General features: G+C 43.8%; 1 protein-coding gene across 6 annotated transcripts in view; it reads left to right on the top strand.

The window, feature by feature from the left end:
• Positions 1–21,567, top strand: part of PTPRE (protein tyrosine phosphatase receptor type E) — a 108,760-nt gene that overhangs the window by 42,893 nt on the left and 44,300 nt on the right. Inside the window, exon 1 of one of the 6 annotated variants that reach the window (XM_080401527.1) lies at positions 5,642–5,647. The exons of 4 other annotated variants lie outside the window; for them this stretch is intronic. The gene's annotated coding sequence lies outside the window, so the exon portion shown is untranslated. Of the gene's footprint in view, positions 1–5,641; positions 5,648–14,838; positions 15,243–21,567 lie in introns of those variants that run through there. One more of the 6 variants, XM_080401525.1, reaches the window with a different exon arrangement.

Below are 21,567 nucleotides of genomic sequence, written 5' to 3'. Positions count from 1 at the left end.
CTGCAGTGCAAATGAGTAGTAATAATGAGTAGTAATGTCTTTCCTGTTCAGACTACCTGCAGATAGCCACATACATTTGCCTTCCTTGAAAAGCAACATGCTGCCTGTATCAAAATTTTTTGTCCTCATTTAAAACGTAATCTTTTACCTTTTCCTCAGCCTTATTTGGTGCCTTGCTTTTCTCATACATATGATGTGGCCTTACTACTGAATCAAAATTGTCGTACTTCCAGATAAACAATGTATTTCATGTTGATTAAAAGGAATTAAAGATTATAGGTGTATAAAATAAAAATCCTGAAAATGTCTTAGAAATGAGCATTCGTGCATCACGAAAGTATTATTTGACAGTTATTTATATATAAAGACTCATTGTCTTCCAGGTAGTTTTCATGTTGATGAATACATGAGCCATAAAGCTGTACTTTCAGATCCATGTATGCATTTCAGAAATGGCATGTGAGTGTTCTCCTTTTCCAGGGGTCATCGCAAAGCTGAGTCAAGCACATTGCAGTTTAAAACACTGATGCATTAGATTGTGCAGCTGTTAGTTAAGGGTCTGCGATTTCTTCTGGGATTAATTTTGTTTGCGTATTTGAAATACTAATCCTTGCCTTTTGAGGCAATATCTTGGAATTGTTGAAGTGATAAATTTTGCTTAGAGTCATCTATTTAGCTGGCTCGAGTGCCGAGAGAGCTAAACTGAAGATTTGTCATTTATCACTCTAGTTACTGTTGAAAAAAAATTTAGAACCAAGTGCCGTAGATACACTTTTAGGAGAAGGATCTAAGCTTCGCTTTAGCAGGTCATTATGTGTATTCTACTGTTCAGTTTTCTGAGCCAACAGGATATAAATATCTGGGAAGGAAAACAGAAGGTCAAGTGTAAACCTCTCGCATCAAAGGATGTCATCCAGCATCTTTCAATCTTCATTCTGCTCATCTCTGATGAGAGAAACATACTTTTTTTTTCTTTCTTAATGCAAACACAAAAAAAGAGTCTCTGAATTTACTGGGGCTAGGAATAGTAAATGGTGGGAGTTAGGAAATGTGTAGATTGAGGAGTGTCAGGGATGCAGGGGTGGTACAGCCCAGGGGTGAGAGCAGTGACTGACACCGAATCCTTATGCCAGGTTTTCCTGGGAAAGGTTTTCAAGCTATACTCTGATACAGCTGTGCATGTTTAAATGTTGGGGTGTTTTGCTGCCGGTAATACTTCCAAGGAAGCTCAAAATGTTATGGCAGACGCATAATTATAACTGCAGTGGAAAAAGCTTATTTTCTAAATATAGTGATGATATTTCATTGTATAATTCTCTCCTCGTCTTTGGGGCAAGAAAAGCTCACTCCCTTGCTCAAATTTCCAAGTTGGTGAATATGACTACTGAGTGTGTAGGCAGCAGTGGAAGTAATTTGTAGACATGGAGGCTATACATGAATTTTATGAGCTGTTCTGCTACCCTACTAAAATGCTGTGTGATTCTGAGGCTGGATGATGGAGCAGGACACACCCTTGCCCAGTTTGCCAACAGCACCCAACTGGGAGAGGGGCTGGTAGACCTGATAGCGATGTTGCCACCCAGAGGGATGTGGACCAGCAGGAACATGGTGAACCTCCATGGAGACACACCAAGTCCTGCCCCTGGGAGGAGCTTGTGCTGCAGGGAAGCAGCTGGAGGGATGCCACCACATATTTAAATCTACTTTAGGATCTAATTTTTGAAAGCTGTCCTTTGGTTGACCAACATTTATGCATACTTGGCCTTAGCCCCGTGTTGTGTGTTAGCGTTTTAAACCTGTTTTTTTAAACAGGAGCTCTTGCAAAAAGGCAGACTGTTTAAAGTTTGGCCATGTGTATGCAAATATTCATTGTGGCTTAATGATTTTGCTCATTTTGAATAAAGCAGGTTGTCATTTTTCAGTGATATTTAAACCCGGCAAGCAGAACATTTGTGCAGCATGCTGCTTTGTGTTTGAGTTGGAGGTAAAACCTGTGGTCAGTGCTAATAAGCTGCAGGGTCTGCTGTTGTGCAGGGCGAACCTTCTATGCCCCCCAGCCAACTCCTTTTCTTTTCTTGACATCTCTTGGGATTGCGTGGTCCAGCGGTGCTGTAGGATGGCAGTCACACAAAGGTGAATGTAAATGTTGAAATGTCTGTAGGTGCTATAGGTTGGCTTTGCTGTCAATGCTCATGATTGCTCTTCCTGGCTTTCTTGTTGATAGATTCATGTGTTTCAGAGAGTTTGCACCCTTTGGCACAATTTTGTCCTTTATGGAAGCATAACATGATAGGCTGAAACACTGGATAGTCCAAAGTGAGAGATAACATAGCAATCAACGTTTGGGAAGCAGGTCTAGAAGAGATGAAGTGTGCTCTTTGCTGGATGTTCAGACAATATAAGCCTCGTGAAGGTTGTGCAGTTATCTTGCATATTCATGAGAAGATAGTCTGCCCTTGCTAAAGGAATGTACCGTGGGACTGCTACAGCTGTGAGGTCTCTGGCACTTAATCAGATCTCACAAACACAGAATTCATAGCACAAATGTGTTGCCTTAAGCAGTAGTGAGTAACGTGGATTATTTTTCTTAAGGTTTTCAAGAACCATCTTCATACAGAAGCTGTAGTATTATTAGTTCACAATAAACATCACAGTTGACCGGGAAACCTATTTCTGTATTGAAGGTTGCTATTTATATTTAGGTGGCTTTGAAGAAAGAAAAATCCTGATGTAATTATTTAGCAAAGTCATCAGAACAAAATAAATAATGTGCCCTTGGTTGCCCGGTCTAATGATACATTTTCTCAAAAGATGCAGCAGCTCCACTGCAGACAGATTCCTGTATTTTGGGTAAGTAGCACAGGTTTAGGAGAAGGCAGGGAATCATTGACCTAAATACGTATTTATCTGAGAACTATTCCATTACAGGGAGGTTTTTAAATAAAAGCGATCTCAGTCTTAGTCCTCTAAGTCAGTAGGGGTTTGAGCATCTTTAAGTTTACAGGATCCAATAAATTTGCATGGACTTTTCTTGCGTTATTCTGTTTGTTACACAGTTTCTTTAATAATCTTGCAGTTTATCATTGGTTTGGATGTTTGTGTATCAGTAATATGATCTTAGCATGAAGGTATAGGACAGATCTAAAGTGCGCCGTGTCAGACTGAACTACCTACTTTTCATTATTTTTTTTTTTTTTTTTTTTGAATGGCTATTTCAGAGGAGATGATTTTCTGGCTGTAACAATTCAAATTTCTGTAAGGCTCAGAAGCAGCAGGTACAGAAACATGTTTTTCTTTAGCCATGAGATGCTGTCTGTAATTTTGTATGCTATGAACAGTGATACTTTTGTGAGGTTTTTTTTCCTCCTGACATTCTCACATTTGTAAGGGGCATCCTTAAGGCACCAAAGAGGCTGCAAATGTACCTTCTCGTGTGTATTTTATCTTTCTTCCACTTCAACTCACTCACTGCTGCCTGCCAGCCGCTCGCTCTGGTAGGAGCTCCCCTACCTTTCCCAGGGGTCGCTGCTGGCTTCTGGTTTGGAGAAGCAGTGGTCATCAGAGAGGCAGGGGGGCTGGAAGGCAAGGGGCAGAGCAACGATGGATGCCTTTGCAAAGGCCTTGTTTCTCCTGCAAAATTACAATACAGAAAGAAATAAGAATATCAGCTGGGGATTGTGTCATTGCCTACTCCTCCCCTGAGCATGAAGAACCATTCCTCATACAGGGCGTGGCTGTAGGATGCTGTTAATAAAATATCTGTAAGAAAATAAAATTAAATAATAATGTCAGCAAATTGTACTGCCTGTGAAGAATTTTCCAGTTATCAGGGATGAAGAGAGAGAGAGATACCTTGGAGAGAGGGTAACTTTTTTTTTTTTCCCTTTAAGAGCAAACTGAGTGGAAAGGAGCAGAGGTCTGTGTAAGGCAGAAACTTTGACCTGCCACAAGGCATCCTGTCATCCTGCAGGTGTATGGAGAAGAGGTATATACTTGGGGATGGAAGTTTTGTCATGTCACTTCAAGGATTAAAAATAATGCATCTGTCAGCCCTTATTTAAGGAAAACTTTCTGTTGACTTGCATAAGAAATGATGGATGTGGGCTGTACTCTGTCGTGCAGACACCAAGAGCTGCTCACAGATACCAAGAGTCATAACCCTAATTTTTGAAAATATAATAATTATAGCACACTATTTGTGTTTTTCTACTCAGCTGTGTTTCTGATTAATTACTAAGTGGTTAAGTTCTTGCAGATCAGAGCTTAAGGCTGTTGTCATTGTCAGCTGAAATGCTTGGATGATGATACTGGTTTTCCAGTGGCGGGGGGGGGGTGGGGGGTGGGGTGGGGCGGAGGGGAGGAAGAGTTTAGTAATGTTCCAGTAATTAAATTTTTATTTTGATTCGGAAGAAAAAAGTAGAAGTCATCCAACATTAGACAGAAGAAGTTAGGGAAGAAGAATTCTCTGTATGCTTCCTGATGCATAAAGGCTTCAGCCTAAAGTTTTCTGCCTGATGTGCACAGCTGTGGAGTAATTTAATTATAGAAAGGGAAATGGACTTAGAATTCTGAGTCTGTCCGTATATTTGAGTTAGTTGCAAGTGTAAATAATTTTTCCAATTAACTGATTTCCAGTCTTCAGTTAAGGTAGGTGCTCCTACTGGGCAGGGACATTATTACAGGCTGACTTTTTGCATCTGGGAGAGTCCATGATTTCTAGGAAATTTGAGATGAAAAGCTCAAAAAATTGTTGCTGTGGCCGACCTATATGTGCTCTGTAACGGCAGGGGGTTAGCATCATTTGAGAGCGTGTGTTATACTGGAGATACTGCAGGTGCTTTTTAAACAAGATTGGAGGCAGCTGCTGCTTGAGTAGCAGTGCTGGTGCTGTGCTGGTGCCATGCTGGTGCCAGCTCTGGCACACAGGGCAGGGGGCACCAGCCCACCCTGCAGAGCAGTGGCTCTAGTGGAAGAATTGAGGGCAGATTCTGTTGTCTTTCCTACATTTAAATTACTGTTAAATCAGTGAGAGAAGTAACAGACCTGTGGATTTGAAATGGAAGTAGGGAAAATTATTATCCTTTATGCATACAAAAAAACTTCTGGTTAGATTTCTTGGACTAGGGATGTTAGGAAAGGGCACTGTGCATGTGGAAAAAGGGGAGTGGGTGCTTTGCTGCTGCTCCTTAGGGGCTTTGTGCCTCTGCCAATGCAACGGGATGCTCTGGAGGGAAGTGGCATGAGCATTAAACTCCAATAATGGTTTTCTTTGTAAGAATTCCTTGCTTATGGTTACCCCTATGTATGGCCTCATAGACCAGAAACACAGGATATTTTCGGTGGTTATTTTCCCAAAAAATACATTTTTAAAAGGCGGTTAAAGTGCTGTAAGTCAATACGTATTGATCCGTTACATCTTGCGTATCTTCCTTGTGAACAGTAGCACAAAAGCATTGGTCTATACCAGCTTTTTTTGTATTATTAGGAAAATAAGTTTGGGTTAGTATTTAGTCTTTTGATAGCACCTGAAATATGCTTAGAGCTTCAGTGTAAAATGTGGTTCTGGTTGTGTTTCATTGCCTTGATGTTATGATCCTGCTTTTATTTACAGCTAGCAGAATAATGAAAATGCCATCACAGTCTCAAGGTAAATTATTCTTTTCCCCAACCTAGTCTTTGAACAGGATTCCTTTATGTCTGCCAAGAGTGGATGTGCAACACCAGTCTCCTCGGCAGGGTACTCAGACATGGAAGTTAAAGAATTTTGTTCAGTGTACCCCTGTCAGATAGCTCAACAAGCTATTGCTGCAGCAGCTCCTTGGATTCATAAAAAGAACTGGATGTCTGTCTTATATTTGATACCAAGATAAGTACAACAATGTAGTGATTTTTTTAAATAGAAAAAAGGCAATCTTGTAGCGTTTTAGTAGCTTCTGACCAATATTATGACAACTATTACTCAGCCAAAGCAGCCATGTGCTTGGTGGTGAATGAAACAAAACAAAACAAAAAAATAATGGAAACTTTCAGTTCTGTTTTGAGCTATTTCCTGTATCAGAATAACAAAAATGCATACAATTGAAAGGATTGTTTCTGAGAAAACAGATGTTTTGCAAGGCTGGAGGCATAGAGGGTGCAGCTGGAGAGCGGCTGGGTAGGCGGATCAGCGGCAGGCTGAGGAGGATTGCAGGGGCTGCTTGGGGGGGGAAGAGTCAAGACAGGAGAAATGGAGAGGACTAAAAAAACCAACAAACCCACACTGAAAGAACACTGTTACTTGTTCTTGTTTTCCAAATCTCCTTTTGATACTTTTTAACATGTTTCTCAGACTGTTTCACTTTTGCCATGTATATTGGTCATTTTACTGTTCTTATTTATTGTATTTCTGTGTAGATTTGGTTTGTGTGCAGTTCCAAAGCGTAGCCCAAACACCAATAACAAGGGAGATGGTTACCTGCCTTGTTGTTTGGGGCAGTGGTGTTTATCGGGTTTTTTTAACTTTGTTCTGTGTTTCCCCGCCCTGTTCTTTTCCCCAGTTTCTTATCGTTTGATCAGAGCATCTTCAAGCTGAAGGTCAGTCAGGTTTCTCACAGGAGGCGCACAGTCACTAGGACAGGGAACAGAGTGGCCTTGTATGAGAGATGCTTTTGCTTTTTCCTTCACTACAGAGACACCCAAGTAGGCTGCGGTGGTAATCATGGACAAGAGCCCGTACTTCCAGCTGTAATTTGAAGGAGCGACAAATCATCTTTTGTAGCTTATCAGGAGCCTGGATTTGCAATATGAATGTCATTGCCTCGAGGAACTAACATGAATCCATCAATTTGTAGGGCTGTAAAAGTGAGATGATGATGAATGGGAGGTGGTTTAGGTACATGGCAAGGACGTCTCCAGTGGTGTAGCTGTCGATAGTTCATGGAGCTCTATGTCTGTTATCAGCGCAGCCATCAGAGATCATAATCTTCCTTGGAAGATTTTGTCCCAGCTCTTTGTATCTTTGATTTCAGAATCATTTATCTGAAATGGTGTTCAGCTGTGATATGTTTTGAAGGGGATGCGTAGCATCATTATATAGTGTATACAGACTTACAGCTCAGTTTTAAAGCTTAACTGTGCAAGTAGTGGCATGAAGAAAAACTTGTGCAAAGCTCTTATCCTTTTTTTTTTTTAAGCTTAATGTAATATTTTTTTTTCTTTTAAGTTTCCACTCTGTATCACGCAGCTGATAGTAAAGAGTGCCTGTATCCTTTAGTAACCAGTAAGTACAGGGGAAAAGATCTGTAACAGTGGAGGATGTTTCTAGACCCAAAGACTTGCTTATTATTTTCTTAGTTTTTCACCTCCTCCCAGCTACCTATTTCTTGGTTCCATTGCAAGGAGACTTGGCTAATAGGGTAAAAAGCTATGCTTCCCTATGTCTGTTAGTTAATTCAAGAATATTTTAAAGCCAATTAGATAACACAGCAAAACTTGTGGCATGTTTAATTCCGGGGCACTGGGAATATGTTGTAAACTATGGGAAAAGGGTGAGTGATTTGTTTGTTTGAATACAGCCCAGGTTGGTCACCTGCTAAGCTGGGCTTGTAAATCCAACTCATACCAAACGAGATACTCCATTGAGTGAAGACTTCTCTTCAAAGCTAATGCAACTTATACAACAGAGCAGGGAGGAGGAAAACAGGCTGGGGAGTACGTGTGTGTACTGTGAGTGAAATGCCGTTGTGTGAGAAGAGCAGAGTTTCGACACACGAAGGTTTTGAGATCCCAGGGACTGCAAAACAAGTGCTGTTTCCTTCCCTCCTGGGCGAAGCTGCATGAGGAATCTCTGTACATGTATACTTGAGGTGGGGGTGTGGGGTCTGTCCTTTCCTAGTGACAATTATATACCTGTAAAAGTTATGCTGTAATCCTGGGTCAGCTAGAGAAAAGGGAAGATATTTTTTTTTCCCTAGTAATAAAGGCATTGGATGACTATTTCAGGCATTGCAACAAAATTTCCAAGTTCTCATTCCTTTTTCTTATGTTAATTCTATATAAAAAACACCAACAACTTTTAAAATCCGTTTTGTAGGAAGATTGCTGCCAGTGTGCAGTGCTTAAACTATAGTTTTTAGATTACCTGTACAGAGCTGAAAAACCTCACCCCTTTTGTTGCAATTTGGTATCATTTTATAGAATCCTAGAATGGTTTGGACTGAAAGGGACCTCAAAGCCCACCCAGTCCCACCCCCCTGCCCTGTGCAGGGCCCCCTCCCCCCAGCCCAGGCTGCTCCCAGCCCCATCCAGCCTGGCCTTGAGCACTGCCAGGGATGGGGCACCCACAGCTGCTCTGGGCAGCCTGGGCCAGCGCCTCGCCGCCCTCACGGGGAACAATTTCTTCCCTAATAGCTGATGTAAACCTGCCCTCCAAGGGTAGATGCTCCAAGGACTTACTTCAGCCCACTGCTGTTTTATTGGGTTTTCTCAAGTTTTCTCAGTCCAGTGCTGATCTGAGCTGAAATAATGGAAAATTCACTGAATTCCTGCAGTGATGGTTTCAGTGGCAAATTGCCCTCACAATCTAGCACCGGTATTTTGCTGTCAGAGACAGTATTACGGGGTGAGGTAGGAGTTCTTGCTGCTTTTGACCTCCCCCAACTGCTGCAGAGCACAGGGCGTTAGAGAGCTTATGACTAACATAGTTTTTATATCTGGTGGCTTTCTCAGCCTGGATCAGCGTTTTCCTCTTGGGTTTAATTTTTGTTGTTGTTGTTCCTCTTTTATGATACTAATTCTTCAATTTCAGACTTGAGCAAAGAAAAATCTTCTCCACCCTGCCAAGGAACCTTAATCCTCTGTTATGTGTGACAAGTTGCAGGTAGCTTATTCAGGAGGGATTTGATTTTCTCGGTGCAGGAGAAGGGCATGTGTTAACACATTTGTGGAGATGCTGAAGCTGTGCCCAGGGCAGTGACCTGCCCTCCTGCAGTGGCTCTTTGGGGTGTGGGGGGAACGCAGGCACTCGGCATCCCAGGGATGCTGGCCACGGTTTCTGTAGACAGGCTTGAGTGCCCGCATCCCTGGGACTCGACGCAGGCTCTGATTGCTCCCTTCAAAAAACATGCTGTAGGCTTGGATTTTACATCTCTAATAACTCAGAGGCTGGCGAGTTTTATTTTAATAGTAAATGCAGCTTCTATTTATTTCTTCAGATTCTAGGTTGTAAAGAACTTTACTCTTTCTAGAAATTTGCATTGGTAATTAATTTTTTTTTTGAGATAAATGGCTTATTAGCAGGCCTAGAACTTAATAATGAATGAGAAAATCAGATTCATTTCATGTCCCAAAGCCTTATTTCGAATTAAAGCTGCTGCTGGTGATACCATAAATTTATTTATATAAAGTAAATATATCTGCTAACTTTAGTGAATGTCACAGGAGAAGAGAAATACTGACCACTGGTGACAGATGCTACCGTATATGTGTAACGCAGGCCCTGCTGTTGCTTTAGTTCTTAGTGCAGGGGAGCTGGAAGAGCTGCTGTCTGTTCCCAAGACAGCAATGACTTGCAAATAAATAATTGAAGTATCAGGCTTTTGATGAATGCTCAGCAAGCAACTAATACAAAAACAGATGTTACCCTTGAATCTCCGTGCATGTTCCCGCACACTGTTACTACGATACGACACCAGTCGCAAAACAGATGTTACATGAAATTATCTGGGGTGCAAGTTCAACATCTGGCATAACTTGCTTCATTAGTTTGGTAATTGTTTCTTACAACATATTTAATTTACTGCATTGTCTGGCTGGTCTATGGGAAGTGCTTCTGGTTGGAAGGGGCAGGTTTTCACAAGTAGCACGTGGCCATCTATTTAATCAACCTTTGGTTTGGTTGCTCTTTTGCTGTGTCTCCTGCCAGTCTGAGGAGACTGTTTGATTGCATGAAGGATAAATATTCTGGGGTAACTTGTAGTAGTTAAAGTTTTAATGCTTCTTTGTAAGAAAATTGGATACGTGTATATATAGAGACCGACCCACACACGTTTCCTAAGTGGAAGCTGCAGAGGGAGAAAGGCTACAAAGATTTGTGTCTGATGTGAGCTTCAAGGTGTGCTGTTTTGAGGCTGGTGCTTTCTGTGAGCCCCTGGGATGTACAAAGTGAGCATGATCCTCTGCTCGCCTCTCGCGATGAGTGGTTTAGTTTAAACATCAAGTCCTGTTGCTTTAGCTCTAACAATAGTTCGCCAAGTCACATTGATTGCGTTGCTGTCTTGTGTTTTGGGAAATTCTGGGTCATGCTTTGCTCAGACCAGAGGGCTGTTCTCCTGGGACAGTTTGTGTTCTTGGCCACGGGGAGTGCCTGTGGCTCGGTGGCAGTTGCTCTTGCCTGACTGGCAGCTCAGGGTGCGGGTGGTGCATCCTCGCTGCAGGCACAAGGGTCCACGTTGGCCAGGTCAGAGATATGGATCTAGGTCACTACAGGAGTTGAGAGGAGGGTTGGACGTGGTTGTAAAAAATACTCTGCCCTTAAAGAAAGGGGAGAGCTTGGGGTGGTGAGGACCTTGTGAAATAATGTCTGTTAAGACATTATTTTGGCTTGAAGAGCAGGTACCTGTCTGTAGGACATCAGCAAGGTGCAGAGCTGCGTGAGCTCTCCCAAGGAGGCTGCAAAGAAACAGTCCTTGTAAGCAAAGAGATGTGGAAACCTGCCTGCAGAGAGTGTCAGCAGCAGGCACGGCCAAGCCATGTCAGATACCATCCCCGGTGTGAGATGCCCTGCCCTGTATTTACTGCTGCTGCTCTGCAGTCCCTCACCTGTGTCTGCTCTGCAGTACATAGGCACCTCGGTTTCTCTGGCTCAGCTGTAGGTTGGGCTGTGTTTGTGGATTTGATCATGAAACTGGTTCAGAGTTAAGAAGAAAACAAGCTTCTCCCCCTCATTTTAACCTGATGGGTTGGCAGTATGATGTAGGGTTGTGTTGGAGTAAGTAGGAACAAGTGGGGCGGTAGGGAGACAAGAGGTATAAGGATGTGTAAAGCTCTGAGCTGTCAAAGCCTTTGTATTTTAGAGCAGCAGCCAGCCAGAGGCTGATACAGCCCCTCTAGCATTGCCTGCAAGCCATGCCTGTGTGTGCTGGAAAGAGGGTTTCATGGAATCATAGAATGGTTGGGTTGGAAGGGACCTTTCAAGGCCATCTAGGTCACCCCCTGCTGCAATGAGCAGGGACACCTTCAACTGGAGCAGGTTGCTTAGAGCCCTGTCTAACCTGGCCTCGAATATTTCCAGGGATGGGGCATCTCCTGCCTCGCTGGGCGCCCTGTACCAGTGTGTCATCACACTCAGCATAAAAAGTTTCTTCCTTTTGGTCTTGGCAGCTCTGTGCCCCAGTGAAAGGGCTGGAGGAGGGAGTTTGCCATGTGCAGAGGTGATGAGGGTCCTTATAAGCCTTGAAACACATTGGTACCGTTACTGTTTCTCCAGTTACACAATTGCTGAAAATTTGTATCGCTGTACGTGGGAAGCAGCTGAAGGCTTAAGTCCAGTAATTTATGTTACTCAGAGTACACAGTGGACATGTTATCTGCAGAGCGGGGGAATCCTGTGGAGGACACCGAGCAGGGAGGAGAGCAGGATGAGGGGGTTCCCTGGAGCAGCTGGTCTGAGCAGCTCGGGAGTGATCTCAAGCAGTCAGTCAGGGGAAGGAGCCGTCCTGAGCGCTCTCGAACCGTGCCAGCTTTGTGGTGGGGCTGGAACTCCTGACCTGTCTCACCAGTAAGCTGACCTCCCACGCCAGCCAAGGAGAACCTTTACTATTAACTTTTATCATTGATGGTGACCGTTTCAATCTTCAGCTTCGAAAAAATACTACTATCTTTAAATTTTGCCAAGTGATGAAGTTTGCCCTGAAAAATACGCCCAAGGCTTGGCTGCATACTTTTTCACAGATAACAACTGGTGTACCAGATCAGCTCTGGAGTGCCTCTGGCACTGCCTCCTGCCTGGAGGGGCTGTGGGCTTCCCAGTGGGATGCAGAGCACTCTGCCACCAAGCTCCAAGGGCCTGGTGCGGAGGGAGCTCGGGTCACGGTGGAGGTAAATAAGCAGAAGAAGGATCAGGAGTGAGCTAGCACGCTATCGTGTGTTATGGCCAAGGCCAGTGCCAGCATTGAAAGCAGTGTCTGAGTTCCCCATCTCTGGGCGCACCATGAAATCCGCATTTTGACTTGGGAGCCTGAGTGTTGCTTTAGCTGCAGGGACGCTGTCTGGGTTTGAATTTCTGTGGTGCAAAGCCGGGCTAGGCTTCGGATAGACCCGTAAGGTTCCCAAGCCCTGCTAGGCTGAACGGCTTTGAGCTGTAACGCTGTTACCTTCCTTTCTGTATTACATTTTCTTGATGTGTTACGAATGAATTCTCAAACATCCAGGTGTCGTGTTCTCCTTTTTCTGCTTTGGCTGAATATGCAGACAGGACACACACTTGTGCTTTTGTTTTTTCCCTTCCTCCCCTTCTCTCCTCCAAGACGAAATGCTTTGCTGCTGAAACAGAAGCATTGAATCTGGCCGTTATGCTGTATATAATTCTTCTGTATGTATTTTCCATCATGTATAATTAGCTTTCGTTTTTCAAGAAGCAATTTTAAATATTCATATAGATCTATTATAAGGGAGCATCTGTATGATGATAGGTTTTCTGCAACTGAAGAATAAAAGGACCACTGGGACAGAACAAAAGGCAACTTCTCAAGGTAATTGTAAGATTTTATTGCTGTTTCACTCCGCTGCTTGAGGGTTTCTCCTGCGAATCAATCGCAGGCTGCCTAATTTATGTATGAGTCCTGGTTGAAAGGCATTGCAGATTGATTTGCTGACAATGCACGGGGAAAGGTGACCCTAATTTGTGACTTCACTCTCCAGCACAGGTCTGTTGGGAGAGTGGGGTGCTGGAAACTTACAAAAACGTAAATGCAAATTTTTGTGTTTGCTTGAAAGGTTCTCTCTATGTATTTGGTAAAACATAATTAATTTGGGATATGAGTAGCAATTGTTTAGTATTCTAGAAGATATTAATGAGCTTGTAAAACAAGTTGAGGTGTTTTTCCTGAAATGTTGGCTCCTATAAGATTTTATAGAGAAGTCCTGGAACTTTTTTGTTGGCCAACCTTGAATTGTTCAATTAGTGCCCTGAAAATACTCTGATAAGTAGTATTTCATATAGTAGAAAAGAGCCTTATCAGACTATTTATTTCTTCATGTTTCTGTGTTAATGAACTCTCTCCTTTGGTGAGCTTGCAGGAAAAATAGTAAATAATTCAAAATGGAGCCTTGCTGAGGAGATCTTTATTTATCTAAAATGAGGCCAAGAAGGATAACAATGAATATTTATGCAGCAGGAGATGTATTTGGATATGAAATAGGGATGCAAAATGGCTGTGGCATAGACCTAATGGTAGACAACATGTACTTTTAAAGTAATCCAATGTTAGTTTTTTCTTTCATTTTTACCATAATTTCTGTGCTTCAATTTCAGCTTAGTCTTTCAGGCTTGATCCTCCGCTTGGGTGTTGGCAGCTCTTAATGCTGGGGCTGCTGTGAACACCCCCGGGGACTGTGGCCACGGTGGGGTGGGCTGCGGCATGGCTGTGCGGTTGTGGCACTGGTGGGCAGGAGTCCCAGCTGCCCTGCAGGGTGGGCCACCACCAGCCCAGGGGTCACAACTGCTTCCTTTGTGTGCTGCTGGGGGCCGCCGTGCCATGGGGACGGTGACAGTGGCCGCAGCATGGGCTTTCTGCTGACTCAGCACCGGCATCCTGCCTGCGCTCCCCGTGCCACCGCTGTCCCTCTCATTAACGGTGTTACTGAGCTCGTCCTCGCAACAGATTTGCCAAGGGCTTTTCACTTTAAAGTTGTCACTTATTATCTGGATGTAATTCCGTCTATGCTGAGTATCTGTTCCTAAACTTTAAAGCCTCTTCCAGGATTTAGCCTCTGATCTAGAATTTCTAGTGATTCAGCGGAGGAAAGGGATTGATGGGTCGAGCTGAGGTTAGCAGAGAGAGCCCAGGCAATTTATAAACCTCCTCCGCCAAAAATAAGATGAGACCTTTTCTCCCACACTGTCTTTGAACAGGTCGTCCCCTCTGTCTGCTCCAAAAGCTGGGGTTACTCGAATGTTCATCAAAGCGCCGATATAACGGCCCCCGGTGCCGGGGAGCGGGGGCCAGGGGAGGGCTGGCTTCTCGCTGGTTATCAGCTTTTCCATATGTAAATTGCATGAGTGGCTTGTGCCGCCATGAATGCGATATGCAGCCTTCTTTTAACTATTCCATAAACTCAGCAGTAGTTACAGCAGGCACCACTCGCTTTCCATAAGTTGTTTGGCTAATGACTGAGAGCAAGGCGTAGTTCTTAATTTTCACGCACCCAGCCCTGCATTGCAGAAACCGCTGCTGCAACTGGGTACATTAGCAAAAAGGAAATGGTGAAGGTGGTCGTAAAAAAAGGGAATTAAGTCCAAGCTGAGCTGCACGGTATAAGTGAGAAAACGGCAATAAACTGAAAATATTTTGCTCTTCCTGTAAAGATGTCACATGGTGGAGATTCATGTTAGAGGATTATCTGACAAGCCTGCGGAAATATTGCAATTGAAATAATACAGACAACTAATTCAGCTCTTCCTTTAGCTCAGGAAATATCCTTTAGCTCAAGAAATACTAATACGGCAGCTTTTGTGCGTTGCGTGGAAGCAGTTGGTTGGGAATCATGCCAGCATGTGAAGTCACCCAGCAGCCGCTGGCGGGTGAGGCTGAGCACCGGTGGTAGGTGGGCTGAGGTGGTCGGGGTGGTGACGCCAGGACGTACAGGTGGAGTGATGGTGGCCTCGAGCTCCAGGACTTGCTGTTCTGGGTTCCAGTTTCTGCCTCTTCTGCTCTGACTGAAGCTGTTGCCTAGTGAAGCTGGGGCTGAGACCTGGCATTTCAGGTCAAGGTTGTGACTGCAGCAAGGAGCGATCTGCCCTGGGCTGCTGCTGGGGGCAGGACTGGGCATTGCAGTTGAGACATGAAGGAAAGCATCTCTCCCTGGGACCAAAACAAGAAGAACGAACTTCTTGTGAATTTTCTGGTTTTTGAAAAGACTTCTGTTTTTGCGGAGTTGATGTCATTCTGCTTTACAGCTGTGCCTTCACAAGATGACTGAGTGATTTGGCTTAAGCGTCACTGAAAGAAATGGTCTTTCAGGGTCTGCATATTTGAATGCTAAAGGTAGGTGAAAGAACATAAGAGCGGTGGTTAGCTCTCCTCCCTGGCAGAGGACGCTCAGCACATCAGGCTCCTGCCTGGCATGGGGCGAGCAGGGAACAGGCAACCAAAGCCACCAGGCAGGTGGCACCGGTGCAGGGGTGGGAACTCAGGCTGCAGCAAGGGAGGGACAAGTTAAAACTGAGGCCAAGTTAGGTATTTTCAAACTAGATGGCCTGTGTGAGTCTCATCTGTGAACAGGCCGGAGCGATATCTGGGTTTGTGTTCGGGAGCCTCGGGGGCCAGGAGCTGTTGTGTGAGCAGGCAGAGGGCATCACGTGGGTCCGCTTTGGGAAGGAGACAGGGAGGACCTGGAGGTTTCACAGTTTAACTCCATTTCCAGAAAATTCCATTTCCAGTTTGAAACAACTAAATATCAGTACTGGAAACTGTTGGGAAGATCTGTAGGGCGTGACATGTCCTGTCACATCAGGCTTCTTCCCGTGACAGTGTAGCGTGCCTTATGGATTTGAGCAGGACCTGTAGATGTTGTAGTGGGGCTTTGCCTCTGTCTCAGAAAGGTGATGCTTTCTCAGAAGCATGTTAGGAAGTTATGGATGTGATGAAACAGATGCTTTCAGAGCAGCTGGGAATTGGAAAAACTCAACCCTGAAGAGTGCAGGTGTGTGGCCTTCACAGCCGCCTGGGTGGTGGTACGCATTGTGTCTATTAATGGCTCGGCTTGCATGGGAAGTGTTGTGTTAATGGCACTGAAAGTAATCTTGGCTAATTAGACAGCGTGGAGAGGACAGCAGGCAGGTGCAGAGCAGTTGCAGAGGCTGAAGGAGGAGTCGTAAGCTGCACCGTGCGAGTTGGTAGCTCTCATCCGTAGGAGAACCTGGGGAGGGACCTGTCTGATCCTTCCCGTGTCACGGTGCGTAAAATGTATGAACCTACAAGAGAGGCACTGGTGGGGCTCTGCACCTGGGGCTGGTGACCCCCTACCCGGAGCACCGGGGCTTTGGGAGGGGTCTGGGGCTAACAGAGTCCAGGAAGCAGTAATGAGAATTACCGGGATTTACAAGGGATCTGTTTGGAGAGGCGAGAAGAATTGCTGCTGTGAATGAGTTTACCGAGGAGATGGTTAGAAGGGGATGCCTGTCTTCAAGCGTAGGCAGCGCAAATGGGAATAGTTTGTAATCTGTGTTTCTGGGTGGGGGGAGAGGGAGCAGTGGGCTGAATCTACGAGAGGAAAATAAATTCAACAGTAAAAATAAAAAGAAAATGTGAAGGACCGGGATACAGAACTGAGGGATGCTGAAGAAGGGGCGATCTGAAGGCACGCTTCGGACTCCACATGTCAGGAGTGGGCTGGGCGTAGGTGGTCCAGCCTGGGAAGCCGGGGGGAATGGCCCCCGTGACTTGTCAGGGACCTTTTGCAGAGGTGGCCCATCGTGCTCCGCCGTATTACGGAGCACTTTGCAGCGATATCCGTTGTATTTAGAATGAATCCTCTCGCACTTGTGTAAATGCCTAAATAAAGCATGACTCATTTAATTACACTGAAATTATGTGACTTTACACTTCACTTTAGGAGTTGTTTTAACTTCCTTCTTAATGATTAATGTCTCTGTTCATGACAACAGGTATGAATCTTTTAAAAATATATTAGTAGGGTGTTTTCTTTAATTCACATAGTTATCTATGTTGAGGTTTTCTTGTGGCTTTTTTTTTTTTTAATGGCAGGAACTACAGGAAATGTGTTTAAATTTTCGGGAATATTTAAGCACTTTAAATCAGGTGAGAAAATTGTGAAATAGCGTCCTTGGTGCATTGACTTTGGAACTATAGATCCTGGTTACAGCAGTCTGGGCTTGAAAGACAGGCATCTGTCATGGTACTCGTCGCATCTGAAAATAATGCTGCATCTACAAGTAGTGTTAGTCATTGCATCATCAGGTGGGGGACTATTTTATAAGTTATAATTTGCTTGCTGGTTTCATCCTGATTAATTGTGTTTCATTTGTTCTGGTTAGTGTGGACTGGCTTACCCTTTGCTTAGTTTAAATCAGTATTGGTCTTGGTGCGAGCCAGTGGAGGTGGGTTATGGCTACTTCAGAAATGCACTGGCTGAGGCTGCTGTTCCCTGCAAGTCTGGCCAGACATCTGCAAAAACTGGCAAAAGAGTTCTTTAAAAAGTGTTTGAGAGTGAATTTATGTCTGTGAGAGAGAGGATGTATTAATCATTTTAACCTTTTTTACTACAGCATGGAAATACCGTTTTGAATTTGAAAATAATTTTCATCTCTCGCTTTTTCTCTGAAGTTGTAGTTCCTTCTCTTTTTTGTGTGCTCTTCTCCTAATTTTGAATTTTTGTGATGTGAAAGCTGACTATTCCAAGTCTGACCTGTGTAGTTTTAGATACGATGTCTGAACATCTTCAGAGCCTTTGTATGGCTTCATTGAGAGCCACTCAGCACGGCATGAAAAATAAAAAAGAAATCTCTTTTTTTTAAAAAAAAAAAAACATTTCTGGAAGTATGGGGCTGTAGGTAAGCCATACATATAATACATCAGTGGGAAACGTGTACCTTCCAAAATTCAGGCTGCAGTCAAAGTTTGTTATGACCCTGTTTTTTAACATGTCTAAATCAACCCTGGTTTTAATGCAATTTGTCACGCAGCCCATCTTCATAACTGTTTTGAATCTAATCCTGGCGAGCAATAGTGTGAAAGAACCCAAGCAAGTAAAGGAACGGATCATCATCATACTCAACGCTGCTGCCTCCTCATCTTGGATGCATTTGTAGAATCAGATTGATTGAAAAATTCCTCACTATTTTAATGTGGTAAATGTCACTCTGTAATGGTGGCACATCAACCCCACTGTCAACAATGTCATTTAATCCTTTTCAGAGCAGACCTGCTAATGCAGTGCTTAATCTGCCGGTGACAACCAGTGATTTATTTTCACTGGAGATCCCAGCGTTGCTAATTGAAATGGATTTGAACTAGTGTTAGCCATGGTAGACTGGGTTTTGGGACTTGCTTATGATACTGAGAAAGACAGATAGGACCAGCTATACCAGGTTAGTAAAATTTAAAAATTAGCATTACAGAAGTGGTAATTTATGTCTGTATTCATGTATGTATCTTTAAACGTACCTTTTTTGAACAGATAACGTATTTTCTCTCTAAATCCTTGTTAAGCTGCGTGCAGTCCATGAATGCCTGTGCCATGCAGATTGCCAGTGTGCTTACCTGAGAAACCGGCTTCTGGCGCGTCAGCAGTCGTCACTTCTCGACTGTCTGCTATAAATTTTTATCACATGCATACTCTGCCGTATATGATGACCTCTTATGTGAAAGCGAAAGCAAATGTAATAATTGGCCTACTTAAATTAGAGACAAAATGACTAAGCAAGTGAGACAGTCTATCAAGCTTGATTACTCTAAATTGAAATTAATTTTATTCAGTTAATTGCTACTTTGCCTCTCTCTCTTATGTGTAAGTGATTATTCTAATTTGTATTTTTTAATTGAATTATTTCCATCTCCTTTAAATGATCTTTATTGCAGGTATTTGTCTAGAATACGTGAAGAATTGCTATTCTCAGATATAATTTTGTGAGCAGTTAAATTTAACATGATTTTAAAATTAGATATCTATCCCTTAAGTTCTCTTGCTATTCCCGAAGTGGTCAGAAGCAAAGCTTGTCTGTATGTGTACAACAAAACTCAGCAGGGAGTGTGCTGTAGACAATTCCATAAAATACATTTCTATGATAAAATTAAACTTTTAATTGCGGGTTGTTTTCTAACTTGCCTCTGAGGAATGGCTGTGCAGCAGACCGTGTGGCTGAATTTCAAGGGATGTTTCCCGGGCAGGGAGGTCCCAGCCTGAGTTTCTTGCTGCTTGTGTGAACGCACTGAATGCATGCGCAAACATCTCAGCAAATGTCTAAAGTCTTTTTTTTTTTTTTTTCTTTTTTTTTTCCCCCTGGATTTTAGGACATTCTAGGTCTTTGAGGCAGAATTACAGGGATTCAAAACAAGAAAAGGGAAAGATAGCAGATATATTATTTTTTTTTTCTAAAGCTCCTAAATTTTAAAGCAGGATAAATCATGGGACTTTTACCAAACTTCTGGAAATTTGGTTTGGGTCTTAATGTCTAACTCCCGGTAACAAATGGCTACTGAATGGTTGCCCTGAACAGGAGAGATGCTGGCCAGCTGTTCCCAGCAGATGCCCCGTGGAGTGGTGGGGCACCAGGTGGGACACGCTCAGCCGCTGAGCAGAGTGTGAGAGCCCGGGGTCCCGCTGCTCCGCGGGCTTCGATGCCGACTGCCCATGGTGGGGGCAGCAGGGGGGAGCCTGGCCATTCCGTCAGCCGGGACCACCGGGACTCGGCGCTAACCTCTGCCTTTATTCCATTTTCTTGAAGCCAGGTGTCTTGAATTCATCTTTACCACTTACGTTCTGTTCCTTTGGAACAGAAAGGAGCACGTTAATTCTAGTTATTTTGTAAAAACTTAAATTCAAATAAAAAAATAATTTTCTTTGAAATGCTGCAGTAATGTTTTCATACCTGCCTTATGACTTAACGGTGCAATAAAGTCCTAACCGAAAACGAAGGCATGCAAGAGCTAGTCCAGTTGAGCTGTAACTGGGAGCTGCCTGGCGTGCCGCGGTGGCACAGCAGAGGTGCAGCGGGGATGCCAGAGCTTCGGGAAGGAGAAAGCAGCCGCAGTCAGCCTGGCTGGAGATGAGAGCTGCTCCCGGTCCCGGCGATGCCGCAGTGCCGGCTTCCCAGCTCCAGGTAGGGAGGGAACCCTCCAGCCGGCTGGAGAAAACAGACACTGGGGCTTAGGACTGAAGACCTACTGCGTTTGTGGGTGAAAAGCAGGAAGAGCAAAAGGAGAAAAAGCAGGGCAAGGAGAGAGGGTGGCTTTCCCCCCCTTCCCTTTTCAGAGTGAGTTTGTTATTTTTTTCTTTTTAAGCTATCCGTTTTTTGGGTTGACACTTGCTGTTAGTGTGGCAAACATCCCAGGTGCCAACACATTTGTCAGCCTGCCGTGACAGTGTTTTCATGTCTCTCATTTTTAATTATATTATTTGAATTGATGGTGCTTATGCTTTGGAATATGACATTTTTAGCACTAAAAATCTGGGGCACGACCTGAGCTGCTTGATATTAAAGCCTGGGGGGAAAAACCAAAACACAACCATCTTCTGTGTTAGATGAGATGTCTCATGGGTTTATTCCTGATTTAGGAGGATGCAGGGAGTGGCCACCCCTTTAACCCGCTCTGAAGTAGTTGGTACATCAGACTCCTTGAAAAAAGTCACACAGCTGTAGCAGTGCCATAAAGCATGACTGGGGGGGGGGGAAGAAAAATTAAAAAAAAAAAAAAAAAGAAAAGAAAAAAGATTAGTGTATTTTCTAAAAAGCCAGGTTTTATTCTTGAGCTGTCCAGTCAGAGGAGGATTCAGTTCTGTGGCCAAAATAGAAATTAAGCATGTGTAGTAATATGGTAATCCCTGAAAATAATGCTGTTTTCTCACGTTTTGGGGAGCTGGGATCCCCCGTGGCACCCCCTTGAGCTGTGCAAGGAGCGGGGCAGGGATCCCCATGCTGGGAAGAGCTGTACAGGGGCTTCGCGTGGTGCCCTGATTTCTGAGCTCATCTTTACTGGATTGCATTTAGGTATCTGTTGCTCTGCCTCCTTGGCAGGATTTCAGTTAGCTGCGTGATTTTACAGTAATGTGGTGGTTTTCTGGGTGTTTGTTGGGTCTTTTTTTTGTTGGTGTTAAGTTCTCTGCTGGACACGGAAGCATTTCTCTGTAACGGTGAAGACTGTAAAACTGTGATTATAACAGGAATCTCTGGCAACATTTTAAAGCTTCAGATAATCAGAACTAGCTAAGAATCCTTCACTACAAAAAATATTAGTCCATGGAGTTAAAGCTTAAGCGCCTGAGCCGCTTACCCATGCATATCCAGGAAATAAAGGCTGGAGGTAGTAGAATATAAGTAGATAAAAATGCCTTGTATCCTCATACGGTTACAAAAGCAGTTCCTATTTCTTTTTTCAGGCAGGGCAGCTGATACCTTACAGCCACGTTGTGATAAGGGCAGTGAATGTCTCTGCCTGGATCTTTTCCTTTCCGATTTTATCAATGTGGGGCTTGATTTGCAGTATACAGTTGTCGGTTCTTGTTCAGGAGTGCTTTTTGGGAGAGCAGAGAGCTCTCTCTGGAGGGTTGTTTTGGTGTGTGGTGTGGTTTTTTTTGTGGGTTTGTTTTTTGTTTTTTTTTTAACAGGCTGTATCATGATATACCTTCTTG

Source organism: Falco punctatus, assembly GCF_963210335.1.
Source record: "Falco punctatus genome assembly, chromosome: 9".
NCBI classification, from domain to species: domain Eukaryota; kingdom Metazoa; phylum Chordata; class Aves; order Falconiformes; family Falconidae; genus Falco; species Falco punctatus.
The sequence above is the reverse complement of the archived record's forward strand: the minus strand, read 5'-3'. Positions and strand labels throughout refer to the sequence as shown.